The following is a 12,185-nucleotide window of genomic DNA, read 5'->3' as shown; positions in this document are numbered from 1 at the left end:
TTTCAAAGTAGTCCATGTAGACGTCTTAGTTACTTTATTTTGCGGAATCTGATCAGAGTCTGTGAGTACTGTTGTACCCTTGTTGTCTCTTCAACAAATTCACTCTTATCAGTCCAAATTTACAGTGCAGTAAATCCTCCTGCCTGCCCACTGGCTATCAACAAACCTAATGTGTAGTCAAAGTGCTTTCCCGTAGTTTTGAGATGTAGTTTTCTGATACAATACCTGAATACCCACGGTCTGAATAGAAGGGGGCACGGTCATCTATATCAACCCAATACATTACATATTAAACTGTAATTAAGCTCTACTATACATATGGTAATACAATGCAGCTTCGAGAGTAGCATTTGAACTGACAGAATGGGTTAAAGGTTGGAACAATGGCGATAATAATCGACCTTCATGGACATGCAGATAGAAAATGAGCTTGCTGCCCTCTTTGGGCCAATACAAGTATTGTCACAGAAGAGCCAACCAAACGTTAATACCAATCCGGTGTCTATAGGATCTATCTGTAGTTGTTATATAATTCTTAATATAAGCAAATATATTCATCAAAATGAAATAACCCATTCACTCGAGCCGGGGAAAAGCTTTTAAAAGGAATCATAGTTGGATAAGAGTATTAGTAAAGTCAGTGACTTGTCCAAAGTAAACAATTTGTCTATCTTTTATAGAGCTTAAGGACCATTTTGGTTTCACGGATAAATTATACTATACTCCACATTAAATGAAAATTTGCTTAGGAGAACACGTCGCCTCCGTCTTTTTATAACCTTATGTCAAATGATCTGTATGGTACTTGTGAAAATGTAAGAAAGACCTGAGACTCCTACTTCAAATATAGGAAATGATACATGGAAAAACATAGTGGCTGATGGCAGTGGTCAGTTAGCTATGCAGAGGGCAAATTAACAAACTACAAATTTATACAGAGATATCATTGTACGCCAGTTAACCCCAGTTTTACAAAAATGACTCATGTAGGATAATCACTGCTGCAAGGAGATGTAGGTAGAGTGGGTACGTTGTTTTCATGTAATGTGGCAACGCTTAGTTGCATTTCTGTTAAAGAAATGAGTAATCAAGATGTTTTGGACAGTGGTTGCCTGAATCTCCCCGGCTGTATGTTTTAGGAGACTGCCGTCTCGTGCCACCGGGTATATCTAAACCAGAATTTGGAATTTGCCTTTTATTGGTGCTTCAAGGATTGTTGCCATCCATCGCTAGAGTCAGACAAAGTTGGATTTTGTGGAATGGGTAAAATCAGTGACTGGCATCGCCTATTTTGAATCTCAGATAACAAGAACTAATATTTACCCAGGGAATTTGGAAAGTTTGCTCTCATTTTCTAATGTGTATAAAGAAGAAAACATAAGAATTAAATATTCCCAATATTTTTATTATGTAATTGTGCTTCCTTATTTTTGTTATATTTATGTTGTTTTTTATCTCTTTCCTTTTTTTTTCACTTTTTTGATTCCTTCATCGCTCGGAATTTATTTGTATCAGCTACTTTTATGTGCCTGGCCTTGCTGTGCTTGTTTCGTTATCTGTTCTACAATACTGCAGGATGTCTTGTGTTGCATTTTGGTCTTGTTGGAAAAGTGAACCGCTGAGAGGTACTACAATAGTGTTATTGTCCTCATGCTGTCTACCATGTCACTTTTTCCGCATGTGGGCTCAAATGTAGTTTAAAACAAAAACAAAAGAACTCGGTCGAAGAGAAGGTCTACAGGTTATGCATCGTGAAACCAAAGTCTCTGAAATATGTCACGTGTTTCTGTGCTGCTCCGGCCCTCTCGCCCTCTTTTGAAAATATCTCATGGAGTGGGTGTTGGGCTTTGCTGAGTCTGACCATGAATATGTATGGAGCACAGACAGCCTCACGGCGATAGTCATCCTCCCGGTAACGTGACGTGACAGTAAGAGAACCTTCTGCTCCAGACAATGGACATTTTACATGTACAGGAAAAAAAGGCACCTTGTATTTTTAGCTCTGACAGTAGAAGAATAACCTGTAGTGAAAATGGATGTTTTAGGAAAAGAAGGCTCAGAGTTAAATGCTGATGTACGCTCTTCTCTTCTCTCCTCTCCTCTTCTCTCCTCTCCTCTCCTCTCCTCTTCTCCTCTCCTCTCCTCTCCTCTCCTCTCCTCTTCTCTTCTCTTCTCTCCTCTTCTCTTCTCTTCTCTCCTCTTCTCTTCTCTCCTCTTCTCTTCTCTTCTCTCCTCTTCTCTTCTCTCCTCTCCTCTTCTCTTCTCCTCTCCTCTTCTCCTCTTCTCTTCTCTTCTCTCCTCTTCTCTTCTCTCCTCTTCTCTCCTCTTCTCTTCTCTTCTCTTCTCTCCTTTTCTCTCCTCCTTCCTTCCTTCCTTCCTTCCTTCCTCTCCTTCCTTCCTCTCCTCTCCTTCCTTCCTCTCCTTCCTTCCTTCCTTCCTTCCTTCCTTCCTCTCCTTCCTTCCTCTCCTTCCTTCCTTCCTTCCTTCCTTCCTTCCTTCCTCTCCTTCCTTCCTTCCTTCCTCTCCTTCCTCTCCTCTTCCTCCTCTCCTCTCCTCTCCTCTCCTATCCTCTCCTCTTCTCTCCTCTCCTTTCCTCTCCTCTCCTCTTCTCCTCTTCTCTTCTCCTCTTCTCTCCTCTCCTCTTCTCTCTTCTCCTCTTCTCTTCTCTCCTCTTCTCTTCTCTTCTCTCCTCTTCTCTTCTCTTCTCTCCTCTTCTCTTCTCTTCTCTCCTCTTCTCCTCTTCTCTTCTCTCCTCTCCTTTTCTCTCCTCTCCTCTTCTCTTCTCTTCTCTCCTCTCCTCTTCTCTCTTCTCCTCTCCTCTTCTCTCCTCTTCTCTTCTGCTTTGCCTTCTTTTAACATCACGCTTGATTGAGGGTAAGCTACTGTCCCTGATTCATAACAACAAATTACAGGTCTAGGCATAATTTCGAAATATAAAACAAATTTACTGCACGAGTGATGACTCTGATCCATGCGTAAAAGCGCAGAGCGCGACGTGGCGCACGTCGCCGCGCCAGGAGTAAACATCGGTTCTCAGTCGGTTGCTGTAGATGTGTAGTGATAGAACACAATGTGTTCGGTTGCGTATACAAAGAAGTACAATAGGATTCCACATTTTTCCTAGTATGATAATACGGTAGCCGCCTCGGTTAGTCGGGACAGTTTAACGCGCTGCCGAACGTACATTACACCAGCAGCAGCACTTCGGTCGGCTCCTCTGCGTGCAGCCATGGAGGAAAAAAACGCTTGCGATGGCCGGGAATCGAACCCGGGTCAACTGCTTGGAAGGCAGCTATGCTCACCACTATACCACCATCGCCGCGTGAGCGAAATCGTCCGCTCGATATCAAACAGTGATGTCTGGAATTAAACATAGAGAACTGAAAGTGAGGAGAAGAGAAGAGGAGAGAAGAGGAACGACTGAAGACAAGAGAGGAGGAGAGGAGAGGAGAGGAGAGAGGAGGAGAGGAGAGGAGGAGAGGAGAGGAGAGAAGAGGACAGAAGAGGAGAAGAGAAGAGAGTGAAGAGAAGAGAAGAGGAGAGAAGAGGAGCGAGTGAGGAGAAGAGAGGAGGAGAGGAGAGAAGAGGAGAAGAGAAGAGAAGAGGAGAAGGGAAAAGGAGAGGAGAGAAGAGAAGAGGAGAGAAGAGGAGCGAGTGAAGAGAAGAGAAGAGGAGGAGAGAAGAGGAGCGAGTGAGGACAAGAGAGGAGGAGAGGAGAGAGAGGAGAGGAGAGGAGGAGAAGAGAGGAGGAGAGGAGAGGAGAGAAGAGGAGAAGAGAAGAGGAGAGAGAAGAGGAGAGAGGAGAGAAGAGGAGAGAAGAGGAGAGAAGAGAGAAGAGGAGAGAGTGAGGAGAAGAGAGGAGGAGAGGAGAGGAGAAGAGGAGAGAAGAGAGAAGAGAAGAGGAGAGGAGAGGAGGGAAGAGGACAGAAGAGGAGAGAAGAAGAGGAGAGAAGAGGAGAGAAGAGAAGAGGAGAGGAGAGAGGAGAGAGGAGGAGAAGAGGAGAGAAGAGGAGAGGAGAGGAGAGAGTGAGGAGAAGAGAGGAGGAGAGGAGAGAGTGAGGAGAGAGGAGGAGAGGAGAGAAGAGGAGAGAAGAGGAGAGAAGAGGAGGAGAGAAGAAGAGGAGAGAAGAGGAGGAGAGAAGAGGAGAGAAGAGGAGAGAGAGAAGAGAAGAGGAGAGAGGAGAGGAGAGAGAGAAGAGGAGAGAAGAGAGGAGAGAAGAGGAGGAGAGAAGAGGAGAGAAGAGGAGAGAAGAAGAGGAGAAGAGAGAGGAGAGGAGAGGAGAGAGAGAAGAGGAGAGAAGAGGAGAGAGAAGAGGAGGAGAGGAGAAGAGGAGAAGAAGAGGAGAGAAGAGGAGAGGAGAGAAGAGGAGAAGAGAGGAGGAGAGGAGGAGGGAGGAGAGGAGAGAAGAGGAGAAGAGAAGAGAAGAGGAGAAGGGAAAAGGAGAGGAGAGAAGAGGAGAAAAGAGGAGAAGAGGAGAAGGGAAAAGGAGAGGAGAGAAGAGGAGAAAAGAGGAGAAGAGGAGAGGAGAGGAGAAGAGGAGAGAAGAGAAGAGGAGAGGAGAAGAGGAGAGAAGAGGAGAGAAGAGGAGAAGAGAGGAGGAGAGGAGAGAAGAGGAGAGGACAGAAGAGGAGAGGAGAAGAGGAGAGAAGAGGAGAGAAGAGGAGAGACTGAGGAGAAGAGAGGAGGAGAGGAGAAGAGGAGAGGAGATAAGACTTTTGATAACATGAAGTCTACCTGTATAAAACTCACACCTAACAACTTTCTGCCACGAGACAACCTCTCATCACAACACAGGAGCTCGAGGAGCAATGTCAAAGTCAAAGAAACGCCGTTTTCATTCCGTTATGCTTCCGCGGAACTTAGAAATGAGAGGAAATACCTGGAGGGAAACCTCCGCTCTACCTCATGTCCAGCTACAGAAGCATTCAGTCTAATTACTGACTGTGACCTTCATTCCGCCCTTCCGTTGACAACCGACGGGTTTTCGGCGCTGGTGACCGGAAAGCCACGTATAACATCTGTATTGTGCGTAGCGGTCATTACCTGCTGCCGAGGCGTCAATTTACCATTTCCTTTCTTTCTTTGCTCCACCGCCAATCCCATTTTTTTTAAATTACTATTATTTTAATTATTATTATGTTTTTTTATAAAAATGGGATGTTTCAGCGATGCAACATTCAACAAAGATACTGAAAATGTTGATTAAAAAGCCGCTAGGGTCCCACGTGCGCCGTTTAGTTCAGCTCACGCTCCTACACGGGACCCGGGTCGTCACACGGGAATCTCCAAGTAAACGCGGTTTTCCATAAGATCGTTGTTGGCAGGATTCGAACCTGCGCGGGGAGACCCCAATGGATTTCTAGTCCATCGCCTTAACCACTCGGCCACGACAACGTACTCCGACATCTATCAACGTCATCTCATCAGCGCCATCAATCAAATGAACCGGTGCGACTACAGGATTGGCCCACTGATGTAATGTGTCATAACCGCCGACACACAGGTGGCGGGCGAAGTGTCTTCAAGGGTTCGGAAACTGCAGAAATGGTTGAAAGGTGTAGGGAGTAAAGTGTGCATTTTAGTGAATGGACATCCGATATCAGGGCTGGTTCCAGCTGCAGAATGTGATGTGAAATGTATGCAACGAGATGTTGGTTAGTCCCGTGTAGAGATCCTCCCCACTGAAACCCCTATAGAAATACCGTCGTACTATCCACTAACTATGGATGTCACACAGAGTTGTGTCATTCAACATTTATGCTCTTAGTATTAGGTTAATGCAGATCATTAGTTTGACACAACGGAGCCTAACAAACACACTGTGGTTAAAATGCACAGTGTGCAATGGATTTTCTTCCTATTTGTCGAGTATCAATAGAAACACAAACTGCAAGTTCATGCGGAAACTAGTTTATTAAAGACAAAATGCAGGTGGAGCAAAAAAATAAAGAATGTTCCTCAAGTGTTTACACAGACAACAGCTGTGGGAAATGTTCATTCAGTGTTGACTGAGCTCTTTTATGGGACGTGTTGATCATAAAATGATGAAACCATGTTACTGTTATTGTCAAAGACCGTACAGCCATGTAAAACCTGACGAATGTCGCTGTAACTTTGCGAACTCGCAGAACTTGCGAGACTTGTATTCCAGCCGGATCTGTGTGTGTGATGACAGACAGGATGGTCTTCAGGACAAAAAACTGTCCGCGATGCTGCGGCTGCAGACGAGGAGACATCTGGAGCTGCTCGTCCTCCGCCCCTCTTTTCTTTCTAAGAGACAAATGGCAGGTCAGAACTTCAGATTAACAGCCGTTACACTATAAAGACAATATGATTAACTGAGTGGTGACATTAATAGTAACATTAGCTTTGTTTTATTACACATTGATGTCATTATTGATCCGTACTGTGGTAATTAGACAATATATTATACTTTATTTATTCAGTATAACCATACTGTAGGATGAACACAACATATTTAACTTTCAGAGTCTCTGTAAAGGACTACATACCAATCTGGTGTCTGTCCTTCAGCGACAGATCATTGTTGATCACTCTGTCCACCGCTGCTGCTCCCGTGAGCTGGCAGAGATGTGCAGGTGGAGATAACATCATCACTGACCTCTATCAAGCTGATCTGTTGGTGAAGGACAGACACCTGGGAGCCAAGATGTGTTTACTTTTGAAATGAAGACCAGCTTTATCCTGAAACATCAGCAAGAACATCAGTAGCTGTAATATAATCCAGTAACCAGACAAGTTCTCATTGTGATGCTTCTGTTCAGTTCATATTGAGACCCACAAAAAAGTGTCGATTTATTATCTCATGAAGGAAACGCGCAGTGGCGAACGAAACTGATGGATGAATACAGTAGATGAGGACACGTGTATTTTGTTACATCCACTTAGTGAGGTTTCTAATGGACAGTCTGGGTCAGAGAGTAGTGACAGGTGTTTCTAAAATTATGCCCCAGAATATTCCAAACATCTGTCTTCACCGCTGACCTCCCTTATCAGACGAGAAGAAGGCCGACAGCGTGCACTCTCTCATTAAAAAAGATAAACACACATTTATTTGATGTTGTCATCCGAATTCCAATCAATGATATCAGTGGTGATCAACAGTTCTTCTGAAGTTATTAAGTGTTATCCTCCCTCATCAGACATTTGTCTTTTAGAGAAAGAGAAGAGGAGTATGGAGGAGCTGAGATGAGATGAGTGGAAGGGGACAGCTTGCACTGTGAATCCTCTAATATGAAAAGATAAACACACATTTGTCCAAAGCTATTATCAGAATTAATTTACAGTTAAATAATTCTTCTGGTCCGTGAAGTTGTTTGTTAACTATTGTCTCCCCTTGTCTTTCCTTTGTCCTTGAGATAGAGGAAGACTAGAGTAAGAGGAGAAGACAGGAGATGAGAGGAAACCCTACGCACTGTGAACCCTCTCATTACAAAGATAAGTACATGTTTATTATCTGTAATTCTCAGAATTCATATAGAGATCAAATGTTCTTCTGGTCGCTGAATTTGTTCATTCACTTTGTGTCTCCACCTGTTTTTCTTTTGACGTCTACAGAGAGAAGAGAGGATGAGAGAAGGCGGGGTGACCACTGTGGTGGTAATTCCTTCCGTTCCGCATAGTACTAGGGGGTCCACCCTTGTTTTCCCGCAGGTTCAATTCGCCATCTGCAGATGGTCTCAAGCGCACGGAGATCAAAGGTCACACAGCAGTGAGCGGCGTATGGCGATGAGCTGAGAGCACAGAACTTAGTAAGCATTCATACACTTTAGTGAGTACAGAAGGGAGGGGCTGCGGTGTTACCGTTCAAATAGATAAGACACACACACACACACACACACACACACACACACACAGGAATTGTTCCGTCGCAGCTGCAGGCATGAAGGCCGTCTTTTACCCCTGAAGGTAGCAATTAGTGCATTCCATAGAGTCGTATAACTACAGCATAAAAGGTGAATAGTAAAATGTGAACAGTACTAAAACGTGTTATTACACCATACACAGTGATTTCTCACATTGTAAAAGGTAAGCGTACATTTATTGTATGATATTGTCAGAATTCCCATATTTATCGGTCGTCCTTTTTTTACCTCATTGCTGAAGTTACGGTTACTTCCTCTTAATCTGCCCGTTGTCTTTTAGAGAGACAGAGGCGGAGTGGAGACGAGGCCAGGGGAGTAGAGAGGAGACAGCGTGGCAGAGACAGAGACCGTGAACTCTCTTAATAAAAAAATGAAATATACATTACTCCATGTTAATATCAGAGTTTCTATTGTTGCAATTTGTCTCTTGGAAAGAAAAGAGGGGCGGAGGACGAGCAGCTCCAGATGTCTCCTCGTCTGCAGCAGCAGCATCGCGGACAGTTTTTTGTCCTGAAGACCATCCTGTCTGTCATCACACACACAGATCCGGCTGGAATACAAGTCTCGCAAGTTCTGCGAGTTCGCAAAGTTACAGCGACATTCGTCAGGTTTTACATGGCTGTACGGTCTTTGACAATAACAGTAACATTGTTTCATCATTTTATGATCAACACGTCCCACAAAAGAGCTCAGTCAACACTGAATGAACATTTCCCACAGCTGTTGTCTGTGTAAACACTTGAGGAACATTCTTTATTTTTTTGCTCCACTTACATTTTGTCTTTAATAAACTAGTTTCCGCATGAACTTGCAGTTTGTGTTTCTATTGATACTCGACAAATAGGAAGAAAATCCATTGCACACTGTGCATTTTAACCACAGTGTGTTTGTTACGCTCTGTTGTGTCAAACTAATGATCTGGATTAACCTAATACTAAGAGCATAAATGTTGAATGACACAACTCTGTGTGACATCCATAGTTAGTGGATAGTACGACGGTATTTCTATAGGGGTTTCAGTGGGGAAGTTCAGTGTCAAAGGAACCGTAATCTCCATTCACAGCACTTTAGTGTGCATGAAAATTCACGACGCAGATTACTTGAACCCTAAATCGTCGAGGGGGTATAAATTCTAAAATTTAATTAAAGATTTTCTCGGTCAGGTTGATTTGCCCAATAAACTGCCATTTTTTCCCTCAAAATCAGTTTAACCCCGTGGAGAATTTCAGAAGAAGTGAACGCTTGAACCACAGCTTCTAATAATTTACGTTTTTTGACTACTAATGATAATATGACAGGAAAGAGCCAGTCTTGTATATAGAAAAATAAAAAGCTGTTGAAAATCTTATACATTATATTTTTATAGGAGGAGCAGGCATCACATCTGATGCTAATTTAATATTCTGTTGATTTCAATTCATTCATAAACTGAGTAGGTGTGACTCTGTGAACACAACAAATGGAGGTTACATTAAATTGCGTAACGCTGCTGTTGCTTACACTACGTGTTATCTGTGACAGGGTACGAGCCAGTGTGGGGACACCCAACAGATTTCTAGTCCATCGTCTCAACCACTCTGCTACAACAGCTCTCATGCAACATCATCCCGCATAATGACTGTAGAACTTAAAACTGTGTAAAGTCTGCATCAGCCTGCTGTTGTCCCTTGTGTTTTCCACACAGCCAGTGTTGCATAAAAACATGTGAAATAGTTCATGATAATCAACGTGCATTAATTGGGAAAGTTACGTTTTTCAGTTCAGTGTAACATTGCCTGGCTAATTATAGTGGAGAAACACAGGGGATGTGAATGAACAGTTTGTTTCTTCAGACAAAGTCCGGTCGCCGTGTGTAATGTGTGTAAGTTCTCATTAAGAGGCAACATGCAAAAGTCATCGATGACTCACTACAGTTCGGTCCTGTACAGATTTGACTCTCGCAGTAATATAATGGAGATGGCCGGAACTGAACCCAGAGCCTCATACGTGCAAAGCCTGCACTCACTGAGCTGCATCCCCACACAATGCAAAGAAAACACTTTCCAGCCTCCACTCCAATACAGTGGAGGTGAATAAAATGTCTGCGCTCACGCAACTGAAGAATTAATATTAAGACAGTTCAGGTTTTCTGGATAATCCAGAGACAACTCAGTGACCAGTTTTAAATGGAACTGCCTTCTAACAAAGGAAGAGTCCCTCTGAAAACACTGCTCTCCAGGTATGATTCTGCACTCAGCGTGAATACAGCATGCTTCAAGCACTGCACTTTCTTATCACGGCTCGTTGTTGGCAGGATTCGAACCTGCGCGGGGAAACCCCAATGGATTTCAAGTCCATCGCCTTAACCGCTCGGCCACAACAACTGGCAACTACCTGACTCTGTACCTCAAATCATCACGTGATGTTCACACAGGCTTTTTGGAGCGGGGGAGAGGAGGGGAGGTGACGCTCATGACAACCCATTACGAAATCTTAGACCAAATTCTACAAACGTGCAGAATTTCCTCGATGGGTGAGAAACACAGGATGTGTACATCAAAGATTATGAACGGTATGACATAACCATAAAAAGTGTTGACTGATGCACATCCATGAAGTGTTGCAGTGGTGCTGTCAGCAGGTAACGTCTGAATCTTTCAATCAATTCCAGGACCACTGCACAAGCATAACGCAGTAGTTTCAAGAGTACAGGCCATGGCATGGTCCTAGCAGTTTAACAGATGGGATTAATGGCATGACTCTGAACAGAAGTTACACGGAGTGAAATTGGAAATAATAAAATGGTATAAAATTCTTATATAATTGTCATAAAATATTCTTATGAAAAAATTCATCACTTGTCTGCTCACAAAAACCAAACTAGGCGCAGTAGGAATGTGTGTGTGTGAATGGGTGAATGATCCCTTCGGCGTCTGTGGGCTCTTTACGCAGTTAATAATGCAGCCTTGGATCTATGTTATTCAACTTACGTATCATCTTACAGGTACATTTTCTTCTCAAAGTTCTTCATATACCATGCGTCTCCAATATATTTTGCAGTGATGGGATGATGTGAGATCACGGTGGGGGGCCAGTGCCCCTCATGCTTTCTCCAGCAGATGGTGTTATTGGCCTATGATATAAGCGAAACACCGGCAATCCAAACCTGTGGCGTTTCATGGCACATCTATGGCGTAGTTTACTCCTTTAAAGCAGCTATGCTTGTTCATTTATTTATTTTAAATCAGTGCTCCATTACAATGCTTTCACTTTGAAACATAAAATATTAGATATTGAATTGTTCACAGTTTCAACCAGCATCGCGCCTGCGTTGTTCTGCGTGTGTGTCCATGTGTTCTGACAAGTGAGTAGCCTTCGAGCTTTGAACGAGACTGGCAGCAGGTTGAGAGACCTGTCCTAGACAGTGATATGTGTGTGAGTCTCTCCACATGACTTTTTCCTTGCAAGTGACTATACATGCTCCTCTGTGTGGATGTTGGTGTGACAGCACGTTAAAGGAAAAACCCACAGAGCGTATGTGTATATTTGTGGGGCGTGCATGTTCCAAGGACTTATAATCTCGCCCATGATTAACAATGGTATCCAAATGGTCACAATAAGGTCTTTGTGTTGAGTGCAAAACTCTGCTTCAGACCTCGGAGAGAGCATTAGATGGAAAGTTAGTACAGCGTGCTAACTATGCAATATCCGCATGTATGTGTGTGTGTGTGAGTGTGTGTTTATGTCCGTTCATGTGGATGATCTGTGTGCACGAGCACATGCTTGAGTGGCAGCGTGTTTGACAGTAAGCTTGTCCACACTAGTGTATGCATGCCAAACCAAGATTAACCATGTTCAAATCTTCGAGGATTACGTGATTTTTAAACTGTTCTCTGGTCAGTTCAGTTTTAACTTAACCATAAATTCTTAGTTACAATGCAAAAAACATCCATCCATGTTATTCACTACGATAGGTCATCTAAAAATCTCATTTTTCTTCTTTCATGTGAAAGATTACAACTACAACTGAACCAAAAAATATTCAAATTACTGAAGTATTTGACTAAAAATAAACAGCAGAAGAAACCATATGAAGCAGATCTGATAGCAGTTAATATACAAGCCTGAGTTGCTCCATCATCACATACAAATATGGATTCTGAGCAGGGCCAGGTCTCCTCTGCTCTGCCAAGCCGACAAAGCTGTGTCTGTGCTGCCTTGAAGCAGGCCAGTGGGGCACAGCGGCCACGCAGCCCCGGCATGAGAGCAGCGCATTCAGCGGCTGACATTTCAGCAGCCGTTTACATGACACTCTACCA

General features: G+C 43.5%; 3 non-coding genes across 3 annotated transcripts; all 3 read right to left on the bottom strand.

Annotated features, from left to right (window-relative positions):
- Window positions 1-3,247: 3,247 nt before the first annotated feature.
- Window positions 3,248-3,319, bottom strand: trnag-ucc. The gene has a single exon. It is a non-coding gene; the product is annotated as a tRNA-Gly (tRNA).
- Window positions 3,320-5,313: 1,994 nt separating this feature from the next.
- trnas-aga lies at window positions 5,314-5,395 on the bottom strand. The gene has a single exon. It is a non-coding gene; the product is annotated as a tRNA-Ser (tRNA).
- A 4,773-nt stretch (window positions 5,396-10,168) lies between these two features.
- Window positions 10,169-10,250, bottom strand: trnas-uga. The gene has a single exon. It is a non-coding gene; the product is annotated as a tRNA-Ser (tRNA).
- Window positions 10,251-12,185: the final 1,935 nt, after the last annotated feature.

Source organism: Xiphias gladius, chromosome 5 (assembly GCF_016859285.1).
Source record: "Xiphias gladius isolate SHS-SW01 ecotype Sanya breed wild chromosome 5, ASM1685928v1, whole genome shotgun sequence".
Classification (NCBI taxonomy): Eukaryota; Metazoa; Chordata; class Actinopteri; order Istiophoriformes; family Xiphiidae; genus Xiphias; species Xiphias gladius.
The sequence above is the reverse complement of the archived record's forward strand: the minus strand, read 5'-3'. Positions and strand labels throughout refer to the sequence as shown.